General features: G+C 43.4%; 1 protein-coding gene across 5 annotated transcripts in view; it reads right to left on the reverse strand.

Moving 5' to 3' along the window:
- Positions 1 to 16,098, reverse strand: part of RALY (RALY heterogeneous nuclear ribonucleoprotein) — a 918,689-nt gene that overhangs the window by 7,287 nt on the left and 895,304 nt on the right. The window contains exon 13 of one of the 5 annotated variants that reach the window (XM_029612735.1): positions 8,915 to 9,111. The exons of the other annotated variants lie outside the window; for them this stretch is intronic. The gene's annotated coding sequence lies outside the window, so the exon portion shown is untranslated. Of the gene's footprint in view, positions 1 to 8,914; positions 9,112 to 16,098 lie in introns of those variants that run through there. 5 annotated transcript variants of the gene reach the window in all.

A 16,098-nucleotide genomic window follows, 5' to 3' on the forward strand; every position in this document is an offset into this window, starting at 1 on the left:
CAGCACAGTATACCATAAAATATTACAGTCTAGAATAATGTATTTAACTGTCCCTAAAATGAGTCAGAGTGCACATTTCTTGAATTTTAATTCTATTGAACTTTCTCTGAAATATATTTTGACATATTTCTTTAGATCTTCAAAGGCATTTGAGGTGACCTGTAGACTGTGGCAGAAATGCATTCCATATTTATTGCGTGATTCACCTTAAGCAGCTTTGAAACTCAAGTGGAAATGTTTTGATGGAGACCTACATAAGGACTGTACTGTAGTATAACTGTGCAACATAACAGAACACAATATAGTATAATACAACCCAAAGAGTTAGGCTGCTCTTTGGATTGTGCGTATCATGGGGTAGGAACTGATCTGGATATTTGCAAACAAGTTCCTTTTATTGCATAGTGGTTCAAGGATAGACTTTTATGATCCAGAAACAATTGAATAAATAAAAAAGTCTGCCCCTTACGTCCCTGGACTTAGCTTTTCAACTAAATGGATTTCTGTATCACAAAATTCCAATCTCAAACCAAGCATTAGGCCATTTCTCTTAACAAAATAAAATAATGTAGTATTACACAAACCATAACACAGCAGAACTTTTATTAGGAATGGCCTTGTTAATGTTGAGCTTAATGAAAACAGATTTTCTCTTTTACTTTACAGAAGTTGCAAGGAATTCCACATGTGGGCAATTATTTTGTTTCTAATTTACCTCTTAATTTGAATTATGAATTTAGTGCTCATGAAAAGATGCGAGACTGAGCACACTGGAAAACAAAGTCCTCCCTTAATCTGCCAAACAGACACAGCACAGGCAGCAGCAGGGCAAGCTTCCTCCACATCAACAATTTCTTCTTTAGCAGCCAAAAGAACTCGGATAAAGAATGTATACTCGATTTCAGGATGGGACTCCACAGGTATTCCTAATAAAAATAATTTTGGATCTCGAGCCATAGAACTCCCTGTTATATCCTGGAATAGCAAAACAATTTCCTCCCATAACTGCTGTACCTTTGAGCACCCCCACCACATATGAAAAAAAAACATTCCCACCTCCCCACCTCCCTGCCGACAGCCCTCCTGCACACTTGGGAACATTCTATGAAGTTTAACTGGAGTGAGATACCATCTGAAAAGAATTTTATACTAGGGAAGTGAATCGTTTTTTGACGATTTAAAATATCGTCCGATATATTTTAAATCGTCAAAAAATCGTTAGGGCCACGATACAATACCAATTCCCCCGATTTATCGTTAAAAAATCGTAAATCGGGGGAAGGGGGAGGGCAGGAAAACCGGCACACTAAAACCCCCTAAAACCCACCCCCGACCCTTTAAATTAAATCCCCCACCCTCCCGAACCCCCCCCCCCAATGCTTTAAATTACCTGGGGATCCGGCGGTGGTCCAGAACGGCGGCGGTCCGGAACGGCCCCCTCAATAGAATCATGTTGTCTTCAGCCGGCGCCATTTTTCAAAATGGCTGCCGCAAAATGGCGGCGGCCATAGACAAAAATGATTCGACGGACGAGGTCGTTCCGGACCCCCGCTGGACTTTTGGCAAGTCTTGTGGGGGTCAGGAGGCCCCCCCAAGCTGGCCAAAAGTTTCCTGGGAGTCCAGCGGGGTTCCGGGAGCGATTTCTTGCCGCGAATCGTTTTCGTACGGAAAATGGCGCCGGCAGGAGATCGACTGCAGGAGGTCGTTCAGCGGGGGTTCCGGACCGCCGCTGAACGACCTCCTGCACTCGATCTCCTGCCGGCGCCATTTTCCGTACGAAAACGATTCGCGGCAAGAAATCGCTCCCGGAACCCCGCTGGACTCCCAGGAAACTTTTGGCCAGCTTGGGGGGGCCTCCTGACCCCCACAAGACTTGCCAAAAGTCCAGCGGGGGTCCGGAACGACCTCCTCCGTCGAATCGTTTTTGTCTATGGCCGCCGCCATTTTGCGGCGGCCATTTTGAAAAATGGCGCCGGCTGAAGACAACACGATTCTATTGAGGGGACCGTTCCGGACCGCCACCGTTCTGGACCACCGCCGGATCCCCAGGTAATTTAAAGCATTTGGGGGGGGGTTCGGGAGGGTGGGGGATTTAATTTAAAGGGTCGGGGTGGGTTTTAGGGGGGTTTAGTGTGCCGGCTCACGATTTTAACGATTTTTCACGATAGTTTACACACCCAAATGGCAACAATACGATTCCCTCCCCCTCCCAGCCGAAATCGATCGTTAAGACGATCGAGGACACGATTCACATCTCTATTTTATACCCCGTCTCCAGCAGTGCAGCGGAAATGGAACATTTCTTCACAGCCAAAAAACATTGATCCCACGCCGTATCTTCCAGTGAAGTACCTAAATCCCTCTCCCAGGCACGTATATGAGTGGGCGTACCCTTCAAATCTGCATTCAGTAATCCATATATTTTTAGAAATGGGCGTGCATAGCTTGTCAGCATGCTCACAGAAACCCTCAAAAAGCGTTTTCTCTTTATTGAGATCTTGAGTGACGTGTTTGGTGCATAAAATGCAATAGTTGAACTAATGCAAACCCATCCCTACACTCCAGGGAATATTCCTCCTGAAGAACAGCTAGAGACAGAGCTCCACCTCCCCCCCCCCCCCCCCCCACAGCTGTCCCATTGTAATCACCCCCAAAGCTACCCACCTAGATCTGTAAAATATATTATTTCCTGGAGGGAATTCTTTCAAAGGAAGAAAAGAATAATAATATTCCCTATCCCCCCACTAAAACTGCTCTCTATTTTTGCCAGATGTGCAAAGTGGTTCAAGAATAAATAGAAAGATCTTGCACTTGAGGTGCCTCTTTAGCCCACAATCTCATTACTAGGTTAAAATGCCCTGCCCAATGCCCCTCTGTTGCCACCCAAGGCTTTACATCCTGATCCCTATGCCAATCTATATGTGCCCTCAGCTGGGAGGCCACCAAGTACCACTTCAGATTGTGAACACCTAGGCACCCTCTCACTTTAGTTAAAGAAAGCACAGTTTTAGACATCCTTGGGAGTCTCCTCTTCCATATAAAGCTAAATATCTTTTTCTGCTATACCTTCAGTAAATAATGAGGAATTCGAATTGGAAGGGTTTGAAAAAATAACAAAATCTTGGTAGTATATTCATTTTTACAGAATTAATCCTGCCTAACCAGGACAACCCCAGGCAATCTCATTTATCTAAATTACTAAAAATATTCTGGACCAACAAGCCATAATTAAGGTGAAATAACCTATCCCCTTCTGGTCCAATGCGAACCCCCAGATATTTCACCCATTCTGCAGCTATATTAAATGGAAATAATGAGCCCAAGGTTTGCATACATTCTGTTGAGGCGGAGATTTTCAAAATTTCAGATTTATCCTCATTCACCTTAAAACCAGCTAACTTTCCAAATCCCTGCATCTCTCGCAAAACCCCACTTAAGGACTCAATAGGAGTTTTTAATGTAAACAAAATATCGTCGGCGAAGACGGATATCTTAGAGTCAACCCCCCCCCCCCCAATACCTATCCCATGAATTTGTCCATCCCTATATATACATTTCTCTAGAGGTTCTAATGAGAGAGCAAAAAGTAGAGATGATAGCAGAAATCCCTGGTGTGTGCCATGCCGAACATCAACATTTTTAGTGTATGCCTCATTATTTATTTAGATTTTTATATTCTGCTTTTTGCACTTTTTCAGCACTTCAAAGCGGATTACATTCAGATACTGTAGTATTTCCCTATCCCCAGGGGACTTACAATCTAAGTTCGTACCTGAGGCAATGGAGGGTAAAGTGACTTGCCCAAAGTCACAAGGAGAGACAGTGGGATTTGACATAGGCCTGAAGCTTATAGTTCCCGGATCCATGAGACAAACTTAGTCCCTAGCTGAAACTTTTTTCCAATATTCGAAATAAATAAGACCAGTTAACACAGTCAAATGCTTTTCTGCATCAACGGCTAATAATATTGCGAGTACCTCTTGTTTCTTTGCCCACCAATTCAAATTGAGAACCTGTTGGACATTATCAGATGCCAAACGTCCAGGAACAAACCCAGACTGATCATCATGGATCAATTGTGGCGCAACTATACTCAGCCTGTTAGCTAATGCCTTAGCTAGAATCTTCAAATCTAAATTTATAAGAGATATAGGGCAATACAATCTGCAAAGTGTCGCATCTCTCCCAGGCTTAGCTAGGATGCCAACAACATTCTCATAAGATGGAAGTTTCCCAGCCCCATATAAAGAATTAAACATCTCAACCAGAGGCCCTACCAAAATAGAACAGAACATTTTGTAAAATTTGGCCCTGAAGCCATCTAAACCAGGAGATTTATTTATCTTCAATTCTGAAATAACCTGCAATATTTCCTCAACCCTAAGATCATCATTCAATAGCCCCTGACATTCTTCCTGCAGCACCGGTAGAGGAATATCCTTAAGATAGGCATCCAACTCATCTCCATCTATCTCGCTCTCAATGGAGTAAAGCTCTTTGTAAAAGTGTAAAAAATGTTGACTAAATCTCTCTGTATCATCTATAAAAGTCTCGTCCTTTTCTTTAAGTTTAATAATATGATTCTGAGTCACCCTCTCTTTTAAGCACCTAGCTAATAATCTGCTTGGTTTCTTCCCAAACTCGAAAAATACCTGCTTAGAGGAATCCAGGTGATGGGCCAATCTCGATTTTCAAAACCCTTAAGTCCTGCCTAGCTCTTTCCAATCTGCTCTAGATTTTGGGATCTAAGCTGCATTTATGCACCAATTCCCATTTAGCAATGTGTTGTAATAACTCCAAACGGGTTCTGTCCTTCTCACACTTAACATAAGGAGCCCTGGATATCAATTTACCCCAGACCACAGCTTTCATGCAAGCCCAAAGTGTGATGGGGGTACAATTTCCGGATGCATTTTCCAGAAAATATTCCTTAATTTCAGACTCCTACATAAAGCAATACACGGGGAAAAGGTGGAATGGCTGAATGCAGTAATACGACTACATATACCTCAAAGAAACTTACGATCGGCCAATAAAGGTCTTTTATCCATTCCCTCAATGGTATCAGCAAAACTAACGACAGTAAGAGAAAGAGCTTTATCGCTGGCCAGCCCAAAAATCTGGAACAGTTTGCCAGTGGAGATGCGATTGGAAACAAATATAGCAATTTTTAGAAACATGGTTGAAACCTAGCTGTTTCACCAGGCATTCAATGAAGGCGACAGTACTTGAGTATTACGAATCCATCTTGGAAAAGACGATGAGTAAGAATGTCTGCTGAATGTCATGCACTACGTGTTTGTATGTTTAGGACTTTTATTACAAAAATGTATAAGCAGTTAAATTTTTAGCAATATTGTTTTATTGTCTGTGATAATATTTTTATATGTTTTAACTTTGCTATATGTATGATGTAAACCGATATGACGGCTATGCTAAATACTGGTATAGAAATCTTAATAAATAAATAAATAAAACTGATTTTTATATTGTACATCATCTAAACTGTCATTCAGTCTCCAAAATTTTCTACTCTCCCCTAACTGAGACATACCCAAAGAGAACCAAACAGGGGCATGATCTGACCATGTTATAGTGCCTATACCCTCATCAATAGACCCATCCATCAATGTTTTATCAATCAAAAAATAATCCAGTCTAGAATACGATGAATGGGCCTTAGAGAAAAGAAATATAGTCATGGCATGTCATAAGAACATGCCATACTGGGTCAGACCAAGGGTCCATCAAGCCCAGCATCCTGTTTCCAACAGTGGCCAAACCAGGCCATAAGAACCTGGCAAGTACCCAAAAACGAAGTCTATTCCATGTTACCAATGCTAGTAATAGCAGTGGCTATTTTCTAAGTCAACTCAATTAAAAGCAGGTAATGGACTTCTCCTCCAAGAACTTATCCAATCCTTTTTTAAACACAGCTATACTAACTGCACTAACCACATCCTCTGGCAACAAATTTCAGAGTTTAATTGTGCGTTGAGTGAAAGAACTTTCTCCAATTAGTTTTAAATGTGCCACACGCTAACTTCATGGAGTGCCCCCTAGTCTTTCTATTATCCGAAAGAGTAAATAACTGATTCACATCTACCTGTTCTAGATCTCTCATGATTTTAAACACCTCTCTCATATCCCCCCTCAGCCATCTCTTCTCCAAGCTGAAAAGTCCTAACCTCTTTAGTCTTTCCTCATAGGGGAGCTGTTTCATTCCCCTTACCATTTTGGTAGCCCTTCTCTGTACGCCAAATATCTATTAATTCTCTATCCATCAACAAATGTTTAAGGACACTCCATGAAGAACGGGATCCAGTAGCTTCCCTCTTGGAGTTATCTAGAAAAGGAAACTAGTTGGGTTGAAATCCCCCCTCCCAATAATTAGATGACCTTCTGCCTAATCAGACAAAAGCTGCAAGATTTTATGGAAGAAAGCTCCTTGCCCTGAATTGGGAACATATAAATTTACCTTAGTAAATAGTTATTGAGAAGAAGCTTCAGTTTGATTAATCTGCCCTCAACATCCTTTAAAGTGGCTTTAATATTTACCATCACTTGTTTAGAAAATAAAATTCCCACCCCACAATACTTATGTTGCACCGATGCCAAAGCCAGAAATTGATGAGGGAACTGCTGGGATTTAAGTAACCCCTCATTATGCTTTCTAAGATGAGTTTCCTGACAAAATACTATGGAAACCTTCAAATGGTTCAATTCTTGGTAAAATAAATGTCGCTTGCCTGGGGAATTTAATCCTTTAGTGTTACGTGAAATAAACTTCTGGACCCATAGAGATATATCACTTGTGTCCACCATTACCCCTTTATAATCTCTATAATGCCTGGTCTTCCTATCCAAGCTGCCACCAGACTGACCCCTGGACTATAAAGAATGAAATTGCCCTCCAAAACCCGCACTAACCCTCCCCACACATCCCACCCCCTTATCCCAACCTGTAATACACTGCCACCCTCTATAGTGGCCCATCTGCTCCATAAGGAATGATGCCAACAAAGAGCAATGTCACCCCCACTCTCCCCCGATCAACAAATCAACAGAAACAGCTAAATTAAATGAGCTGAAGTTTATCTTCCCTCTAACTAATGGAAACATTCCCTCTGCACCATGCAAGTATTAAAGATATAACAATAGATGACATAATTATGTCAGAATCAGAGAAGCCCTGCAAAAGGACCTCAGTGCAGTCATGTTAAGTCAGCTTCTGGAACAGGTCATTGCATCATCGAGCTACTGGATTTACGCTGCAGCCGTCGTCTGCCGTTGGACATTCTCTGCCATGTAGAGGGAGTTGCTCCTGCTCGCAGTGGTCTAGTAGAGCCCAATATCTGTGGAGGCTTGGTGATATTGATGCCAGCTGTCTTTAAAATTTCCATCACCTCTGCCACCGTGCGCACTTTAGAAGTCAACCCTCAATTGTAAAGCTGAGTGCAAACGGAAACTGCCATTGGTGATGCACATTGCGGTTGCGAAATTCAGTTAAAATGCACTTAAAATTTCTCCTCTTGTGTATGGTTATAGATAACAAATCCTGAAAAATCTCCACTTTATACCCCTTCCGGTTGATGAAGCCACGCTGCCTCGCCTCTAGCATCACCTTCTCCTTAATTTGAAATTCATCGAAGCAGGCAACTATATCTCTAGGCAGGCCACCTCCTTTATCCCATGCCAGTGGGATAAAGGAGGCAGACTCTGGCTGTTTCCTTGTGTGCAATTTTATTATTATTATTTAATTTTTTTAAATACCGAAGTTTCATGAGAACATATCACATCGGTTTACAATAGTTAACAAATATTCGTTTAATAATATTTGCGTTTCCAAAAGTGAAAAGCAAAACAAAAAATAATGCAGCTCACCTTGCAGTTCTACTAGCACTCAAACATTAAACATAGCAGGCTTTCACATATAGGGGTAGATTTTCAGACGAGCGCGAACAGCCTACTTTTGTTTGCGCTCCAGGCGCAAACAAAAGTACGCTGGATTTTAGTAGATACGCGCGTAGTCGCGCGTATCGGCTAAAATCCTGGATCGGCGCGCGCAAGGCTATCGATTTCGTATAGCCTGCGCGCGCCGAGCCGCGCAGCCTACCCCCGTTCCCTCCTAGGCCGCTCCGAAATCGGAGCGGCCTAGAAGGGAACTTTCCTTTGCCCTCCCCTCACCTTCCCCTCCCTTCCCCTACCTAACCCACCCGCCCGGCCCTGTCTAAACCCCCATCCTACCTTTGTCGGGGGATTTACGCCTCCCGGAGGGAGGCGTAAATCCCCGCGCACCAGCGGGCCTCCTGCGTGCCGGGCCGCGACCTGGGGGCGGGTACGGAGGGCGCGGCCACGCCCCCGGGCCGTAGCCACGCCCCCGTACCCGCCCCCAAAACGCTGCCGACACGCCCCCGCAATGCCGCGCGCTCCGGCCCCGCCTCCCGATACGCCTCCCGACACGCCCACTCCGAAAACCCCGGGACTTACGCGAGTCCCGGGGTTCTGCGCGCGCCGGTGAGCCTATGTAAAATAGGCTCACCGGCGCGCAGGGCCCTGCTCGCGTAAATCCGCCCGGTTTTGGGCGGATTTACGCGAGCAGGGCTCTGAAAATCCGCCCCATAATGCCTGCTCCCTGGGGCCTCTCTAACCTTTCTGGGCCATGATTCTTTATAGTAGGATGAGGGGAGCCTCCCATCACCTAGAATATCTTGTGGAGCTGATCATTAAGGAGGATTGGGCCAGATAGCTGTGGCCAGTCCCTTAAGGTGGTTTGAGGGAGTTTCCTACACACCCTCACAGAACATGGGAAAAAAAGTATAAAGAAAACACATTCAAAGGCTTGAATTCTGCTCTGGCATTATTTATCGAATCTCGTCTGTGTACTTTTCCCAGTCAGAAACCTCGACTATGGAGACCTGAGGATATACTAGGGCTGTATAGACCAGGTACTGAGGAAGTTGCAGCTCATCGTATACTTCTTTCAGCTGCCTTGGTTGGTTTCTCTTCAGATCGAATAAACTGGACTGTTGCTCTCAGCCTCTTTATGGCCAGGATCCAAGTGCAGGGTGTCAGCTATGAGCAGAGGAGGGTCTCTTCTTAGTATTTTAGCTGTGAATTAGGACATATACAATACTGAGGGGAGGGGGTAATAACACCCTGTCACCTGACCCCACTGGGGACATGTTGAGGTAACAACTCTTTCAACAGCAGGACGATTAAACTTTCTAAAAAACATTATCAGATCTGTGCTTGGCAAATAATCCTTTTTATAAGTTTGCATGCAGCACATCAACCGAGATACCAGTTTTGTAAGTCTATACCTTGTTTTGGTTAAGAGTATTAAATCAATAAATGAACCATAGCATCAACAGGTTGGTTGGGCCTTTTTGAATACCTTAAGCTTGTTATTACCGCATTTGACTGATTTATCTTGGCTAGAAGATTTATCGTCTTTTTACGTTTCCCCTCTTTATGTTCCGGCCATAGTAGACAATGTCTTCGCAAGCTCCAAAGTAGCTGCAGCTAGCCAGCACCATCCTGGCTTCCTCCAGTCTCTGGCAGAAGGAGATCTGGGCAGACAGTCAATGTATAATCTAATGAGATTTCTCCATGAACAGCATGGTGCCCAGACTGCTGGGTCTGGTTCCAGCATAGTCTTCCAATAGCTAGTCTGAACCATTAGTTTGCCTTTGAGCTGTCAGAACTGACATATCCATTAGATAATCGGAAAATCTGCTCCCGCTTCTCTTATTTCACTGAGGGAACTTTGCATAACTGGCTTCTATAATTGGACTTTGCTTATCTTAGAAAAATATTGCTTTGGCTCTTTCTATGTTCATGATCCCATCTCTCCATCTGTCCCTATACACTGCATCCTTCTATGGTGTCCACTTGCAGTATTTCTTTCTCTGCCTATTGCTCCTCCTCCTCCTCCTCCTCTTCTTTTAGGTGTGTGATATACTTAGAAAATTACATAGGCATTTATTAGTATTATCTTTGGCCAGTGTTTTCAGTTGGTCAGTTAGGAAGGGGACAGACCTCCCCCTTCCAATTCAAAAGAGAAGCCTGCTATGGAGGATAAAATTGCTATTGTAAATTGTTCTTCTTTTGTTAAAAAAAATGCATCTGCAGTGTTTTCAATACTATAGAAACATGGCTGAAAATGCAGGTTATTATGGAGATTTGTATTTGTTTACAGTATAAGATGGGAACATAGAAAAGACATGTAGAGATCAAGAAAGAAAGACAACTACTGCAGCAGAATGGAAATAAATAAGCTTGAATGCAACAAAGTTCTGAAAAATTTTATTTTTATGATTTCTAAGTGCAACATCTTTCATGTACAGTAAAGCGAGTGCTTTTGTAGATATTCAATAAACAGCCTGTGTTGGATGTATTTATTTCGTGTTACTGCCATATAGTCCAGAAGTTTGATGAAGCCCTAAAAAAAAATCTGACAAAAGAGTAATTTGGGTCTCAGGCTGGTAAAAGGTGGCGAGCTCTGACCTAAACCAGGAATTCCCACTGAGGTAGGTAAGCAGAAAGCACCCAGGAAAGTTCCCAGTTGGTTTATACTAGTCAATACCACGGCTTGACAAAATATAGCAGTGAACTAATGCCAGTTGTCTGATCATTCCTCAAATACAAAAGTAACACATTCAACAACCCACATTCACAATTTTTTCTTTTTTATTCACTTGCCCCTTAAAGATCCTGAAATCTGAGTAAAAACATTTTTTTACTAATTTATCTTTAAAACAAAAATTCTTTAAAAAAAAAATTGGTTAAGAGGAAAGTGGTTGTTTCATACACTTTTCAGAGTACCATCCAGGTTACTCTTTATTATTATTTTTAATCACGAACAAACCACAGTCCCCCTCTAAATTATTATTTATTCAAAAACATTTTTTCTTATTTTTTTTAAATTCCATTATTCATTTTTTTTTCAAAAATGAATTTTTGTCAAAAAACAGGAACAGTCCACCACTACAATATTACCAAAAAGGAATCTTCTTTCTTCTTATACTTTAATCAGTTCCCTTCATTATATTCATTTTCAAACCACATCAAAGAATACTTAGCTTAAGCTTAGTCCACGTTATTGCACAAGATGCTGAGGCACCATCCACGGCAACATTTTAGCCCAACATGGCTAGGTTTCGAAAGAATTCTTCATCAGGGGAAATCGCTTACCTACCGCTCATCTCAGCTCTCAAATCATCGATCTTGTTCCTTTATTTTTCCATTTTCAAATTGCTCGCTATGCGTTGCATGTATCCTTTCTTGAAAAAATGGCAGACCTAAGATCCCGTCTACAACATACCTCTTTTAAAGGGACTACATCATGTGACACCCCCCTCCCCCACTGATGTAAAAGAAACCAGCCTTCCCTTTAAAACCCAAACTCTAATCACAGTAACGATAACCAGTCAACCTGTCATTTAATCCAACCGAGATTCTGACCTTAGTTTATGAATCCAAAGTTGCTTCCTGTAATTGAGCAAAGCTGCAATATCCACAAACGGAGATGTACTTTCCACTTTCTCAATGACTGTCCACATTAAGGGCCGGATTTTAAAAGGGTTACGCGCATAAGTTATGCGCGTAACCCTTAAAAAAGCTCCTTGCGCGCGCCGAGCCTATTTTGCATAAGCTCGGCGGCGCGCACAAGCCCCAGGATGCGCGCAAGTCCCGGGGCTTCGCAAAGGGGGCGTGTCAGGGGCATGTTGGGTGGGTGGCGCGAATTTTGGGGTGGGACGGGAGGCGTGTCGGGGGCGTGATGCCGGCCCGGGGGTATGGTCGAGGCCTCTGGACCAGTCCCCAGGTCGGGTGATGGCGCGCCAGCACCCCGCTGGCGCGCACAGAGTTACAACTGCTTCAGGCAGGCGTAACTCTGCCGACAACGGTAGGAGGATTTTAGATAGGGCCGAGGGGGTGGGTTAGGGAGGGGAAGGTGTGGGGGGTGGAAAGAAAGTTCCCTCCGAGGCTGCTCCAATTTCAGAGCGGCCTTGGAGGGAACGGGCAGCGCACGTAGGGCTTGGCGCGCACAAGGTGCACCCCTTTGCTTGCGCCGACCCCGGATTTTATAACATACGCGCGGCTACGCGCGTATGTTATAAAATCTGGCGTACTTTTGTTCGCGCCTGGTGCGCGAACAAAAGTACGTGCGCGCGTAAGTTTATAAAATCTACCCCACTGTCAGCAAAATTATGAACTTCTTTGATTACAATGTCCCACCAGCGGTGCTGATAATACTTTGTTGTTTATTCTGGATCTATGTTCCATCATTCGCTGTTTGACTGCCCTTTTTGTCCGTCCTACATAAACTTTAGGACAAGTGCATACAATTACATAAACCACATTATTTGTGGTACAATCTGTCAAACAAGTATGGTTTACTTTTCGTCCAGTGTTAGGATCAATCCAAGAATCCCCTTCAATGTTATTCTCACATACAGTGCAAGCTCCACATTTGCGATGTCCCCCTTCCCTAGTAATGCTAGCTTTACTGCTCATACTGGCACTCACTACCTTGTCATGGATGTTTGGACCCCGGGTGGTTGCAAACATAGGCATCTCCTTAAACACATTGGGGCAGATTTTCAAAGGCTACGTGTGTAACCTGAGAAAATATGCCCCTGCGCGCGCCAAGCCTATTTTGCATAGGCTTGGCAGCGCGCGCAAGCCCCAGGACGCACGTAAGTCCCAGGGCTTTCAAAAGTGGGCGGTCCGGGGGCGGGTCCGGGGGCATGACGGCGATCCGGGAGCATGTCCCGAGCCCTCCTCCGTTCCGGCCGTGTCAGGGGTTTGCTCGCCAGCAGCCTGCCGGCATGCACAAGATATGCCTGCCTCTGGCAGGCGTAAGAAATAAAATAAGGTGGGGGGGATTTAGGTAGGGCTGGGGGGGTGGGTTAGATAGGGGAAGGTGGGGGAGGGGGACAGAAAAAAGTTTCCTCCAAGGCCGCTCCGATTTCGCTCCGATTTCGGAGCGGCCTTGGAGGGAACAGGGACAGCCATCGGGGCTCCCCTCGGGCTCGGCGCGTGCAAGGTGTACATGTGTGCACCCCCTTGTGCGTGCCGAGCCTGGATTTTATAACATGCGCGTGGCAGTGCCTGCATGTTATAAAATCGGGCATAGATTTGTTCGCGCCGGGTTGTGCGAACAAATCTATGCCCGTGCATAAGTTTTAAAATCTGCCCCATTGTATAAATCCAACACATGCCAATGCTTTTTGATTGAAGCAATTATGGCAGGAGCTGAAGTGCTCTGCTGTAAAACATATACCAACCGGTCCTATTCTTTCCGGGCCTGCCGAATAACTTTAGAGGGATATCCCCGATTTTTAAACCTCTCCTTCAACACACCCGCTTGAACCTCAAACTCCTCTTTCGAGGAACAGATGCGTTTTATCCTAAAAAATTGGGAAATAGGTAACTCTCTCTTGAATGATGTAGCACGAATGTTGTGAGCTAAGCATTCTTTGATGTGGTTTGAAAATGAATATAATGAAGGGAACTGATTAAAGTATAAGAAGAAAGAAGATTCCTTTTTGGTAATATTGTAGTGGTGGACTGTTCTCGTTTTTGACAAAAATTCATTTTTGATAAAAAAAATTTTGAAAAAAAAATGTATAATAGAATTTAAAAAAAAAAAAAGAATTTTTTTTGAATAAATAATTAATAATTTATAGGGGGACGGTGGTTTGTTCGTGATTAAAAATAATAATAAAGGGTAATCTGGATGGTACTCTGAAAAGTTTATGAAACAACCACTTTCCTCTTAACAAATTTTTTGTATAAAAGAATTTTTGTCTTAAAGATAAATTAGTAAAAAAAAATGTTTACTCAGATTTTGGGATCTTTAAGGGGCAAGTGAATAAAAAAGAAAAAATATATGAAAAAATTGTGAATGTGGGTTGTTGAATGTGTTAGATATATTTACCTACATGAGTGGATGTTGGGGTTAGTGTAAATACAAAAGTAGACAATGGACAAAGGTCAAAGCACTAGGAATGGTGAATAAAACCTTGAAATATGTATTACATGTTAGTACCCCCTTAAGCACTTTCAAAGCATTTTTAGTCAGCGGCTAGATGACATCAGATTGAGTGGACATGCATCCATTAGCTTGGCTGATTATTTTTTCTTTTGTTGGCTCAACTTATTTCCTAAAAATTCTAAAATCAAGGATTAATCTAAGATTTACCCTTCTTTAGAAGTTTCTGTCTGGTTGATGGTCAGTTTTTTTTATTCTGTGAGTCTATATCTGCCATGCTGGTGGTCATTGTGTACAATCATGCTAATGCTGACATACAGAGGACCAGCCCAATGCATTTCGCATAGGTTATGAAAACGTTTATGGGGAAAATGTATTCTTCTGAGCTATTAGATTTAACAGATATTGCAGTGAAGCATCTGGTTAAGGCCTTGGCTGATGCAGTGTTGGAGGATTCTGGTGGGGCCTGGAGAAGGGTACAGACTTGGTGCTGTTGTGCTCAGGGAGTCAGCAACCTTCATCAAACAAAACATAACTACCAGATCCCATGCAGCCCATAACTCTGGAAACCGTGGAGCCATGTGATGTGGCAGGAAGCTGCGATTACTAGTAAGTTTGTAAAAGTTCAAGGGGATATCACCTCGCTGGAACTCTGGTTTGGTGCACAGGAGTAGAAAATTCTGGTAGTTTTACATGTTTGGAAGTCTTGGAGAACAAGCTACTGAGTTTTCAAACAAATTTGTCTGATTTAGTACAAAAAACATTGCTTAGCTTACAAGAAAATTTAGAAAATGCTGTCAAAAAGGAATGGAGATTAAAACATAAAATATCATATTGCCTCTGTATCAAGCCACAGTGAGTTATTAAATCTCAAGTGGATTGTGATAAATTGCAGGAGGACCTTGCAAGATTGGAAGACTGGGCTTCCAAATGGCAGATGAAAATTAATGTGAACAAGTGCAAGGTGATGCAGATTTGGAAAAATAACCCTTGCTGTAGTTACACAATCGGGCCGATACAGTAAAAGTCACGGGAGAGCGGGTGAACGCTTGCTATCCCGGCGCGCACACAGGCCCCTCTCCTGTGTGCAGTATTCAAATTAGGGCCGGCAGTAAAAAGAGGCGCTAGGGACACTAGCGTGTCCCTAGCACCTCTTTTTGGAGAGGAGCGGCGGCTGTCAGCAGGTTTGACAGCCGACGCTCAATTTTGCCGGCGTCGGTTCTCAAACCCACTGACAGCCATGGGTTCGGAAACCGGACGCTGGCAAAATTGAGCGTCCGGTTTTCAACCCGCGAGCTGCGGGCCGACTTCAATTTTTTTTTTAAACTTTTTGTAACTTTCAGGACCTCCGACTTAATATCGCCATGATATTAAATCGGAGGGTGCACAGAAAAGCAGTTTTTACTGCTTTTCTGTGCACTTTCCCAGTGCCCGGAGAAATTAACGCCTACCTTTGGGTAGGCGCTAATTTCTGAAAGTGACATGTGCGGCTTGGCTGCACATTTTGCTTTCTTAATTGCATGGGAATACCTAATAGGGCCATCAACATGCATTTGCATGTTGCGGGTGCTAATAGGTTTGGGGGGGTTGGACGCGCGTTTTCGACCCCTTACTGAATAAGGGGTAACACTAGCGCATCGAAAACGCGCGTTCAATCGCGGGTTAACAGTGTGCTCTGCCGGAGCTCACTGTACCGTATCGGGCCTGTATGTTAGGTTCTATCTTAGGGGAGTTACCAGCCAGGAAAAAGATCTAGGAGTCATAGTGGATGATATATTGAAATCATTGGCTCAGCATGCTCTGGCGATCAAAAAAGCAAACAGAATGTTAGGAGTTATTAAGAAGGGATTGGCAAATAAAATGGAGGATGTCATAATACCTCTGTATTGCTGCATGGTGAGACTGCATCTTGAATACTGTGTGCAATTCTGGTTGCCACATCTCAAAAAAATATAGTTGTACTGGAAACAGTGCAGAGGAGAGTGACCAAAATGATAAGGGGCATGGAACAGCTCCCCTATGAGGTAAGGATAAGGAAGTTAGGGCTGTTCAGTTTGGAGAAGAGATGACTGAGGAGGGATTTGATAGAGATCTACAAA

Source organism: Rhinatrema bivittatum, chromosome 8, assembly GCF_901001135.1.
Source record: "Rhinatrema bivittatum chromosome 8, aRhiBiv1.1, whole genome shotgun sequence".
Taxonomy (NCBI): domain Eukaryota; kingdom Metazoa; phylum Chordata; class Amphibia; order Gymnophiona; family Rhinatrematidae; genus Rhinatrema; species Rhinatrema bivittatum.